We start from the raw sequence: 12,370 nt of genomic DNA, 5'->3' as shown, positions 1-12,370 counted from the left end.
AAGGGATACAGTAAACCTGAAGTGAAGCATCGGAATCTAAAACTGTTCTCACAGCAAAGGCTCTAATCATAGACGGTAAGAAGAGCAGTCTTCTTGTACTTAAGTCTGCATTGTGCCTTTTGTATTTAATTCCGATGCAATTTCAGTGTTACATCGTCAATGAGAAGGTCCAAGGGATACAGAAAACTTGAAGAGATGCATCGGATTCTAAAACTGTTCTCAAACGAAAGGTTCAATATATAGACAGTAAAATAAGACATTCCTCTTGTACTTAAGTTGGCATTGTGCCTTTTGTATTTAATTACCGATGCAATTTCTGTTTTTCATCGTCAATACGAAGGTCCAAGGGATACTGTAAACCTGACGTTAAGCATCGGAATCTTAAACTGGTCACACAGGAAAGGTTCAAATCATAGACAGTAAGAAGAGTCAGTCTTCTTGTACTTAAGTTGGCATTGTGCCTTTTGTATTTAATACCGATGCAATTTCTGTGTTTCATGATCAACAAGAAGGTCCATGGGATACAGTTAACCTGAAGTGAAGCATCGATATCTAAAACTGGTATCACAGGAAAGGCTCAATACATAGAATGTAAGAGGGGTCAGTCTTCTTGTACGTAAGTCGGGATTTTGCCCTTTGTATTTAGTTCCGCTACATTTTCTGTGTTTGATCGTCAATAAGATGGTCCGAGGGATACAGTAAACCTGAAGTGAAGCATCGGAATCTAAAGCTGGTCTCACTGGAAAGTTTCAAATCATAGACAGTAAGAAGAGTCAGTCGTCTTGTACTTAAGTCGGCATTGTGCCTTTTTTATTTAATTCCGAAGCAATTTCTGTGTTTCATCGCCAATAAGTAGGTTCAAGGGATACAGTAAACCTGAAGTGAAGCATCGGAATCAAAAACTGGTTTCCCACGAAAGGTTCAAAGCATAGACAGTAAGATGAGTCACTCCTCTTGTACTTAAATCGGCAATTTGCTTTCTGTACTTAATTCCGATGCAATTACCGTGTTTCATCGTCAATAAGAAAGTCCAAGGGATACAGTAAACCTGACGTCAAGCACGGAATCTAAAACTGGTCTGACAGGACAAGATCAAACCATAGACAGTAAGAAGAGTCAGCCCTCTTATACATAAGTCAGCATTGTGCATTTTGTATTTAATTCCGATGCAATTTCTGTGTTTCATCGTCTACAAGAAGGTCCAAGGGTTACAGTAAACCTGAGGTGAAGCATCGGATTCTAAAACTGCTCTCTCTGGAAAGTTTCAGATCATAGACAGGAAGAAGAGTCAGTCTTCTTGTACTTAAGACGGCATCGTGAGTATTGCATTTAATTCCGATGCAATTTCTGTGTTTCGGCGTCAATAAGAAGGCCTAAGGGATACAGTAAACCTGAAGTGAAGCATCGGAATCTAAAACTGGTCTCACAGGAAAGGTTCAAATCATAGACAGTGAGAAGAGTCAGTCTTCTTGTACTTAAGTCGGCATTGTGCCTTTTGTATTTAATTCCAATGCAATTTCTGTGTTTCATCGTCAATAAGTTGGTCAGAGGGATACAGTAAATATGAAGTCAAGCATCGATATCTAAAACGAAGCTCACAGGAAAGGTTCAAATCATTGACAGTAAGATGAGTCAGTCTTCTTGTACTTAAGTCGGCATTGAGCCTTTTGTATTTAATTCCGATTCAATTTCTGTGTTTCATCGTCAATAAGATGGTAAAAGGGATACAGTTAACCTGATGTGAGGCATCGATATCCAAAACTGGACTCACAGGAAAGGCTCAGATCATAGAATGTAAGAAGAGTCAGTCGTCTTGTACTTAAGCCGTCAAAGTGCCTTTCGTTTTTTATTCCAATGCAATTTCTGTGCTTCATCGTCAATAAGAAGGACCGAGGGATACAGTAAACCTGAAGTGAAGCATCGGAATCTAAAACTGGTGTATCAGGAAAGGTTCAAATCGTAGACAGTAAGAAGAGTCAGTCTTCTTGTACTTAAGTCGGCATTGTGCTTTTAGTATTTAATTCCGATACATTTTCTGTGTTTCGTCGTCAATAAGAAATTCCAAGGGGTACAGTAAAACTGAAGTGAAGCATCGGATATAAAACAGGTCTCACAGGAAAGGTTTAAAACATAGACAGTAAGAACAGTCATTCCTCTTGTACTTAAGTCGGCATTGTGATGTTTGTATTTAATTCCGATGCAATTTCTGTGTTTCATCGTCAATAAGAAGGTCCAAGGAATACAGTAAACCTGAAGTGAAGCATCGGAATCTAAAACTGGTCTCACAGAAATGGTTCAAAACACTGACAGTAAGAAGAATCAGTCTTATTGTACTTACGTCGGCATTGTGCATTTGAATTTAATGCCGATTCAATCTCTGTACACCATCGTCAATAAGAAAGTCCAATGGATACAGTAAACCTGAAGTGAAGCTTTGGAATCTGAAGCTGGTCTCACAGGAAAGGTTCAAATCATAGAATGTAAAAAGAGTCAGTCCTCTTGTACTTAAGTCGGCCCTGTTCCTTTTGAATTTAATTCCAATTCAATTTCTGTTTTTCATTGTCAATAAGAAGGTCCAAGGAAACAGTAAACCTAAAGTGTAGCATCGGAATCCAAAACTGGTCACACAGGAAGGGTTCAAATCGTAGAATGTAAGAAGAGTCAGTCATATAAAACTTAAGTCGGCAATGTGCCTTTTGTATTTAATTCCGATGCAATTTCTGTGGTTCATCGTCAATTAGAAGGTCCAAGGGATACGGTAAACCTGAAGTCAAGCACGGAATCTAAAACAGGTCTCACAGGTAAGGTTTAAATCATAGAGAGTAAGAAGAATCAGTCTTCTTGTACATAAGTCGGCATTGTGCCTTTTGCATTTAATTGCTATGCAATTTCTGTGCTTCATCGTCAATAAGAAGGTTCAAGGGATACAGTAAACCTGAAGTGAAGCATCGGAATCTAAAACAGGGCTCACAGGAAAGGTTCAAAACATAGACAGTAAGAAGAGGCAGTCTTCTTGTACTTAAGTCGGCAATGTGCCTTTTGTATTTAATTCCGATGCAATTTCTGTGTTTCATCGTCAATAAGAGAGTCCAAGGGATACAGTAAACCTGAAGTGAAGCATCGGACTCTAAAACTGGTCTCACAGGAGAGGTTCAAACCATAGACAGTAAGAAGAGTCAGTCTGCTTGTACTTAAGTCGGCAATGTGCCTTTTGTATTTAATTCCGATGCAATTTCTGTGTTTCATCGTCAATAGGAGGGTCCAAGGGATACAGTAAACCTGAAGTGAAGCATTGGACTCCAAAACTGGTCTCACAGGAAAGGTTCAAAACATAGACAGGAAGAAGAGTCAGTCTTCTTGTACTTATATCTGCATTGTGCCTTTTGTATTTAATTCCGAGGCAATTTCTGTGTTTAATCGTCATTAAGAAGGGCCAAGGAATACAGCAATCCTGAAGTGAAGCATCAGAATCTAAAACTGGTCTTACAGGAAAGGTGAAAACATAGACAGTAAGATGAGTCAGTCTTCTTGTACTTCAGTCGGCATTGTGCCTTTTGTATTTAATTCCGATGCAATTTCTGTGTTCCATCGTCAATAAGAAGGTCCAATGAGTACAGTAAACCTGAAATCAAGCATGGAATCTAAAACTGGTCTTACAGGAAAGGCTAAAAACATAGATAGTAAGAAGAGTCAGTCATATAAAACTTAAGTCGGCAATGAGCCTTTTGTATTTAATTCCGATGCAATTTCTGTGTTTCATCGTCAATTAGAAGGTCCAAGGGATACGGTAAACCTGAAGTCAAGCACGGAATCTAAAACAGGTCTCACAGGTAAGGTTTAAATCATAGAGAGTAAGAAGAATCAGTCTTCTTGTACATAAGTCGGCATTGTGCCTTTTGCATTTAATTGCTATGCAATTTCTGGGTTTCATCGTCAATAAGAGAGTCCAAGGGATACAGTAAACTTGAAGTGAAGCATCGGACTCTAAAACTGGTCTCACAGGAGAGGTTCAAACCATAGACAGTATGAAGAGTCAGTCTGCTTGTACTTAAGTCGGCATAGTGCCTTTTGTATTCAATTCAGATCCAATTTCTGTACTTCATCGGCTATAAGAAGGTCTAAGGGATACAGTAAACCTGAAGTGAAGCATCGGAATCTAAAGTAGGTCACACAGGAAAGGTGAAAACAAAGACAGTAAGAAGAGTGGGTCTTCTTGTGCTTAAGTCGGCATTTTGACTTCTCTTTTTAATTCCGATGCAATTTCTGTGTTTCATCGTCAATAAGTAGGTGCAAGGGAACAGTAAACCTGACGTGAAGCATCGGAATCTAAAACTGGTCTCACAGGAAAGGTTCAAATCATAGACTGTATGGAGAGTCAGTCTTCTTGTACTTAAGTCGGCAATGTTTCTTTTGTATTTAATTCCGATGCAATTTTTAGTGTTTCATCGTCAATAAGAAGGTCCAAGGGATACAGTTACTCAGAAATCAAGCACGGAATCTAAAACAGGCCTAACAGGTAAAGTTCAAATCATAGACAGTAAGAAGAGTCAGCCTTCTTGTACATAAGTCGGCATTGTGCCTTTTGCATTTAATTCCTATGCAATTTCTGTGTTTCATCGTCAATAAGAAGGTCCAAGGGATCCAGTAAACCTGACATGAAGCATCGGAATCTAAAACTGGTCTCACAGGAAAGGTTCAAATCATAGACTGTAAGGAGAGTCAGTCTTCTTGTACTTATGACGGCAATGTGCCTTTTGTAATCAATTCCGATACAATTTCTGTGTTTCATCGTCAATAAAAGGGTCCAAGGTATACAGTAAACCTGAAGTGAAGCATCCGAATCTAAAACTGGTCTCACAGGAAAGGTTCAAAACATAGACAGTAAGAAGAGTCAGTCTTCTTGTAGTTAAGTCGGCATTGTGAATTTTGTATTTAATTCCGATGCTATTTCTGTGTTTCAACGTCAATAAGAAGGTGCAAGGGATAAAATAAACCTGAAGTGACGCATCGGAATCTGAAACTGGTTTCACAGGAAAATTTCAAACATAAACAGGCAGAAGAGTCAGTCTTCTTGTACTTAAGTCGGCATTGTGCCTTTTGTATTTAATTCCGATGCAATATCTGTGTTTCGCGGTCAATAAGAAGGTCCAAGGGGTACAGTAAACCTGAAGTGAAGCATCGGAAACTAATACTGGTCTGACAGGAAAGGTTCAAATCATCGACAATAAGAAAAGTCCGTCTTCTTTTAGTTAAGACGGCATTGTGCCTTTTGTATATAATTTCGATGCAATTTCTGTGTTTCGTCGTCAATAAGAAGGTCCAAGAGATAAAGTAAACCTGAAGTGAAGCATCGGAATCTAAAACTGGTCTCACAGGAAAGGTTCTAACATAAACAGGAAGAAGAGTCAGTCTTCTTGTACTTAAGTCGGTATTGTGGCTTTTGTATTTAATTCCGATGCAATATCTGTGTTTCATCGTCAAAAAGAAGGCCCAAGGGATACAGTAAACATGAAGTGAAGCATCGTAATCTAAAGCTGGTCTCACAGGAATGGTTCAAAGCATAGGCAGTAAGAAGAGTCAGTCTTCCTGTACTTAATTCGGCATTGTGCCTTTTGTATTTAATTCCTATGCAATTTCTGTTCTTTATCGTCAATAAGAAGGTCTAAGGGATGCAGTAAACCTGACTTCTAGCACGGAATCTAAAACTGGTCTGACAGGAAAAGTTCATATAATAGAATGTAAGATGAGTCAGCCTTCTTGTACATAAGTCTGCATTGTGCCTTTTGTATTTAATTCCAATGCAATTTCTTTGTTTCATCGACAATAAGAGGGTACAAGGGATACAGTAAATCTGAAGTGAAGCATCGGACTCTAAAACTGGTCTCAGAGGAAAGGTTCAAAACATAGACAGTAAGAATAGTCAGTCTTCTTGTACTTAAGTCGGCATTGTGCCTTTTGTATTTAATTCCGATGCAGTTTCTGTGTTTCATCATCATTAAGGAGGTCCAATGAATACAGTAAACCAGAAGTCAAGCACGGAATGTAAAACTGGTCTCACAGGAAAGGTTCAAAACATAGACAGTAAGAAGTGTCAGTCTTCTTGTACTTAAGTCGGCATAGTGCCTTTTGTATTTAATTCCGATGCAATTTCTGTACTTCTTCGTCTATAAGAAGGTGCAAGGGATACAGTTAAACTGAAGTGACGCTTCGGAATCTAAAACTGGTCTCACAGGAAAGGTTCAAACATAAACAGGAAGAAGAGTCAGTCTTCTTGTACTTAAGTCGGCATTGTGCCTTTTGTATTTAATTCCGATGCATTTTCTGTGTTTCGTCGTCAATAAGAAGGTCCAAGAGATAAAGTAAACCTGAAGTGAAGCATCGGAAACTAAAACTGGTCTCACCGGAAAGGATCAAATCATAGACAGTAAGAAGAGTCAGGCTTCTTGTACTTAAGTCGGCATTGTGCCTTTGTATTTAATTCCAGTGCAATATCTGTCTCTCATTGTCAATAAGAAGGTCCATGAGATACAGTAAACCAGAAGTGAAGCATCGGAGTCTAAAACTGGTCCCACAGAAAAGGTTAAATCATTGACAATAAGAAAAGTCCGTCTTCTTGTAGTTAAGTTGACATTGTGCCTTGTGTATTCAATTCCGATGCAATTTCCGTGTTTCATGGTCAAAAAGAAGGTCCAAGGGATAGAGTAAACTGGAAGTGCAGCATCGTAATCTAAAGTTGGTCTCACAGGAAAGGTTCAAAACATAGGCAGTAAGAAGAGTCAGTCTTCCTGTACTTAAGTCGGCATTGTGCCTTTTGTATTTAATTCCGATGCAATTTCTGTGTTTTATCGTCAATAAGAAGGTCTAAGGGATGCAGTAAACCTGACGTCTAGCACGGAACCTAAAACTGGTCTGACAGGAAAAGTTCAAAACATAGACAGTAAGATGAGTCAGCCTTCATGTACATAAGTCGGGATTATGCCTTTTGTATGTAATTCCGATGCAATTTATGTGTTTTATCGACAATAAGAAGGTCCAAGGGATACAGTAAACCTGAAGTGAAGCATCGGAATCTAAAAGTGGCCTCCCAGGAAAGGTTCAAAACATAGACAGGGAGAAGAGTCAGTCTTCTTGTACTTAAGTCGGCATTGTGCCTTTTTTATTTAATTCCGATGCAATTTCCGTGCTTCATCGTCAATAAGAAGGTCCAAGGGATATAGTAAACCTGAAGTGAGCACGGAATCAAAAACTGGTCTCATAATTAAAGCCAAAACATAGACAGTAAGAAGAGTCGGTCTTCTTGTACTTAAGTCGGCATTGTGCGTTTTGTATTTAATTCCGATGCAGTTTCTGTGTTTCATCGTCAATACTAAGGTCCAATGAATACAGTAAACCAGAAGTCAAGCACGGAATCTAAAACTGTTCTCTCAGGAAAGGTTCAAAACATAGACAGTAAGAAGTGTCAGTCTTCTTGTACTTAAGTCGGCATAGTGCCTTATGTATTTAATTCCGACGCAATTTCTGTGTTTTATCGTCATTAAGACGGGGCAAGGGATACAGTAAACTGGAAGTGAAGCATCGGAATCTAAAACTGGTCTCACAGGAAAGGTTCAAATCATAAACTGTAAGAAGAGTCAGTCTTCTTATACTTAAGTCGGCAATGTGTCTTTTGTGTTTAATTCCGATGCAATTTCCGTGTTTCATCGTCAATAAGAAGGTCAAAGGGATACAGTTACCCAGAAATCAAGCACGGAATCTAAAACAGGTCTCACAGGTAAAGTTCAAATCATAGACAGTAAGAAGAGTCAGCCTTCTTGTACATAAGTCGGCATTGTGCCTTTTTAATTTAATTCCTATGCAATTCCTGTGCTTCATCGTCAATCAGAAGGTCCACGGAATACAGTAAAAATGAAGTGAAGCATAGGATTCTAAAATAGGACTCACAGGAAAGATCAAAACATAGGCGGTACGAAGGGTCAGTCTTCTTGCACTTAAGTCGGCATTGCGATTTTTCTGTTTAATTCTGATGCAATTTCTGTGTTTCATCGTCAGTAAGAAGGTCCAAGGGATCCAGTAAACCTGAAGTGATTCATCGGAATCTAAAACCGATCTCACAGGAAAGGTTCAAAACATAGACAGAAAGAAGAGTCAGTTTTCTTGTACTTAAGACGGCAATGTGCCTTTTGTATTAAATTCCGATGCAATTTCCGTGTTTCATCGCCAATAAGAAGGTCCAAGGGATACAGTAAACCTGAAGTGAAGCATCGGACTCTAAAACTGTTCTCACAGGAGAGGTTCAAAACATAGACAGTAAGAAGAGTCAGTCTTCTTGTACTTAAGACGGCAATGTGCATTTTGTAACTAATTCCGATGCAATTTCTGTGTTTCATCGTCAATAAGAGGTTCCAAGGGATACAGTAAACCTGAAGTGAAGCATCGGATTCTAAAACTGGTCTCACAGGAAAGGTTCAAAACATAGACAGTAAGAAGAGTCAGTCTTCTTGTAGATAAGTCGGCATTGTGACTTTTGTATTTAATTCCGATGATATTTCTGTGTTTCATCGTCAATAAGATGGTGCAAGGGATAAAGTAAACCTGAAGTGACGCATCGGAATCTAAAACTGGTCTTACATGAAAGGTTCAAACATAGACAGGAAGAAGAGTCAGTCTTCATGTACTTAAGTGGGCATTGTGCCTTTTGTATTTAATTCCGATGCAATATCGGTGTTTCTTCGTCATTAAGAAGGTCCATGGGATACAGTAAACCTGAAGTGAAGCATCGGAATCTAAAACTGGTCCCACAGGAAGGGTTCAAATCATTGACAATAAGAGAAGTCCGTCTTCTTGTAGTTAAGTCGATATTGTGCATTTTGTATTTAATTCCGTTGCAATTTCTGTGTTTCATGGTCAAAAAGAAGGTCCAAGGGATACAGTAAAATGGATGTGAAGCATCGTAATCTAAAGATGGTCTCACAGGAAAGGTTCAAACATAGTCAGTAAGAAGAGTCAGTCTTCCTGTACTTAAGTCGGCATTGTGCTCTTTGTATTTATTTCCGATCATTTTCTGTGTTTCTTGGTCAAAAAGAAGGTCCAAGGGATACTGTAAACCTGAAGTGAAGCATCGGAATCTAAAACTTGTCTCACAGGAAAGGTTCAAAACACAGACAGTAAGAAGCGTCAGTCCTCTTGTACTTATGTCGGCAATGTGCAATTTTTATTTAATTCCGATGCAATTTCTGTGTTTCATCGTCTATAAGAACGTCCAAGGGATACAGTATACCTGAGGTGAAGCATCGGATTCTAAAACTGCTCTCACAGGAAACTTTCTAATCATAGACAGGAAGAAGTGTCAGTCTTCTTGTACTTAAGTCGGCACTGTGCTTTTTGTTTTTAATTCCGATGCAAATTCTGTGTTTCAACGTCAATAAGAAGGTCCAAGGGATACAGTAAACCTGAAGTGAAGCATCGGAAACTAAAACTGGTTTCTCAGGGAAGGTTCAAAACATAGACAGAAAAAGAGTCACTCTTCTTGTACATAATTCGGCATTGTGCCTTTTGCATTTAGTTGCTATGCAGTTTCTGTGTTTCATCGTCCATAAGAAGGTCCAAAGGATACAGTAAACCTGAAGTGAAGCATCGGAATCTGGTACTGGTCTCACTGGAAAGGTTCAAACAAAGACAGTAAGAAGAGTTCGTCTTCTTGTAGTTAAGTCGACAATGTGCCTTTAGTATTTAATTCCGATGCAATTTCTGTGTTTCGTCGTCAATAAGGAGGTCTGAGGGATACATTAAACCTGAAGTGAAGCATCAGAATCTAAAACTGGTCCTACAGGAAAGGTTCAAAACATAGACAGTAAGAAGAGTCAGTCTTGTTTTACATAAGTCGGCAATGTGCCTTTTGTATTTTTAATTCCGATGCAATTTCTGTGTATCATCGCCAATAAGAATATCCAAGGGACACAGTAAAAATGAAGTGAAGCATCGGGCTCTAAAGCTGGTCTCACAGCAAAGGTGAAAGATAGACAGTAAGATGAGTCAGTCTTCTTGTACTTAAGTTGGCATTGTGCCTTTTGTATTTAATTCCGATGCAATTTCTGTGTTTTATCGTCAATAAGAAGGTGTAAGGGATGCAGTAAACCTGACGTCTAGCACGGAATCTAAAACTGGTCTGACAGGAAAAGTTCAAATCATAGACAGTGAGATGAGTCAGCCTTCTTGTACATAGGTCCGGATTATGCCTTTTGTATGTTATTCCGATGCAATTTCTGTGTTTTATCGTCAATAAAAAGGTCCAAGGGATACAGAAAACCTGAAGTGAAGCATCGGAATCTAAAAGTGGCCTCCCAGGAGAGGTTCAAAACATAGACTGGGAGAAGAGTCAGTCTTCTCTTACTTAAGTCGGCATTGTGCCTTTTTTATTAAATTCCGATGCAATTTCTGTGCTTCATCGTCAATAAGAAGGTCCAAGGGATACAGTATACCTGAAGTGAAGCATCGATATCTGAAACTGGTATCACAGAAAAGGCTCAAAACATAGAATGTTAGAAGTGTCAGTCTTCTTGTACTTAAGTAGGCATTGTGCCTTTTGTATTTTATTCCGATGCTATTTCTGTGATTCATCGTCAATAAAAAGGTCCAAGTGATACAGTAGACCAGAAGTGAAGGATCGGAATCTTAAACGGGTCTCACAGGAAAGGTTCTAAACATAGACAGTAGAAGAGTCAGTTTTCTAGTACTTAAGTCGGCATTGTGGCCTTTGTATTTAATTCCGATGCAATTTCTGTGATTTATCGTCATTAAGAAGGGGCAAGGGATACAGTAATCCTCAAGTGATGCATCGGAATCTAAAACTGGTCTCACAGGAAAGGTTCAAAACATAGACAGAAAGAAGAGTCAGTCTTCTAGTACTTAAGTAGGCATTGTGCCTTTTGTATTTAATTCCGATGCATTTTCTGTCTTTCGTCGTCAGTAATAAGGTCCAAGGAATACAGTAAACCTGAAGTGAAGCATCGGAAACTAAAACTGGTTTCTCAGGGAAGGTTCAAAACATAGACAGAAAAAGAGTCACTCTTCTTGTACATAATTCGGCATTGTGCCTTTTGCATTTAGTTGCTATGCAGTTTCTGTGTTTCATCGTCCATAAGAAGGTCCAAGGGATACAGTAAACCTGAAGTGAAGCATCGGAATCTGGTACAGGTCTCACTGGAAATGTTCAAACAAAGACAGTAAGAAGAGTCCGTCTTCTTGTAGTTAAGTCGACAATGTGCCTTTAGTATTTAATTCCGATGCAATTTCTGTGTTTCGTCGTCAATAAGGAGGTCTAAGGGATACATTAAACCTGAAGTGAAGCATCAGAATCTAAAACTGGTCCTACAGGAGAGGTTCAAAACATAGACAGTAAGAAGAGTCAGTCTTGTTTTACTTAAGTCGGCAATGTGCCCTTTGTATTTAATTCCGATGCAATTTCTGTGTATCATCGCCAATATGAATGTCCAAGGGATACAGTAAACCTGAAGTGAAGCATCGGGCTCTAAAGCTGGTCTCACAGCAAAGGTGAAAAGATAGACGGTAAGATGAGTCAGTCTTCTTGTACTTAAGTTGGCATTGTGCTTTTGTATTTCGTTTCCGATGCAATATCTGTGTTTCATCGTCAATAAGAAGGTGCAAGGGATACTGTAAACCTGAAGTGAAGCTTCGGAATCTAAAACTGGTCTCACAGGAAAGGTTCAAATCATAGACAGTAAGAAGTGTCAGTCTTCTTGTACCTAAGTCGGCATTGTGCAATTTTTATTTTATTCCGATGCAATTTCTGTGTTTCATCGTCTATAAGAACGTCCAAGGGATACAGTATACCTGAGGTGAAGCATCGAATTCTGAAACAGCTCTCACAGGAAACTTTCAAATCATAGACAGGAAGAAGTGTCAGTCTTCTTGTACTTAAGACGGCATCGTGCGTTTTGTATTTAATTCCGATGCAATATCTGTGTTTCGGCGTCAATAAGAAGGCCCAAGGGATACAGTAAACCTGAAGTGAAGCTTCGGAATCTAAAACTGGTCTCACAGGAAAGGTTCAAATCATAGACAGTAAGAAGTGTCAGTCTTCTTGTACTTAAGTCGGCATTGTGCTTTTTGTTTTTAATTCCGATGCAAATTCTGTGTTTCATCGCCAATAAGAAGGTCCAAGGGATACAGTAAACATGATGTGAAGCATCGGATCTAATACAGGTCTCACAGGAAAGGTTCAAAACATAGACAGTAATAAGAGTCAGTACTGTTGTACTTAAGTCGGCATTGTGCCGTTTGTTTTTAATTCCGATGCAATTTCTAAGTTTCATCGTCAATAAAAAGGAGCAAGGGATACGGTAAACCTAAA

This window comes from Schistocerca piceifrons, chromosome 3 (assembly GCF_021461385.2).
Source record: "Schistocerca piceifrons isolate TAMUIC-IGC-003096 chromosome 3, iqSchPice1.1, whole genome shotgun sequence".
NCBI classification, from domain to species: domain Eukaryota; kingdom Metazoa; phylum Arthropoda; class Insecta; order Orthoptera; family Acrididae; genus Schistocerca; species Schistocerca piceifrons.
The sequence above is the reverse complement of the archived record's forward strand: the minus strand, read 5'-3'. Positions refer to the sequence as shown.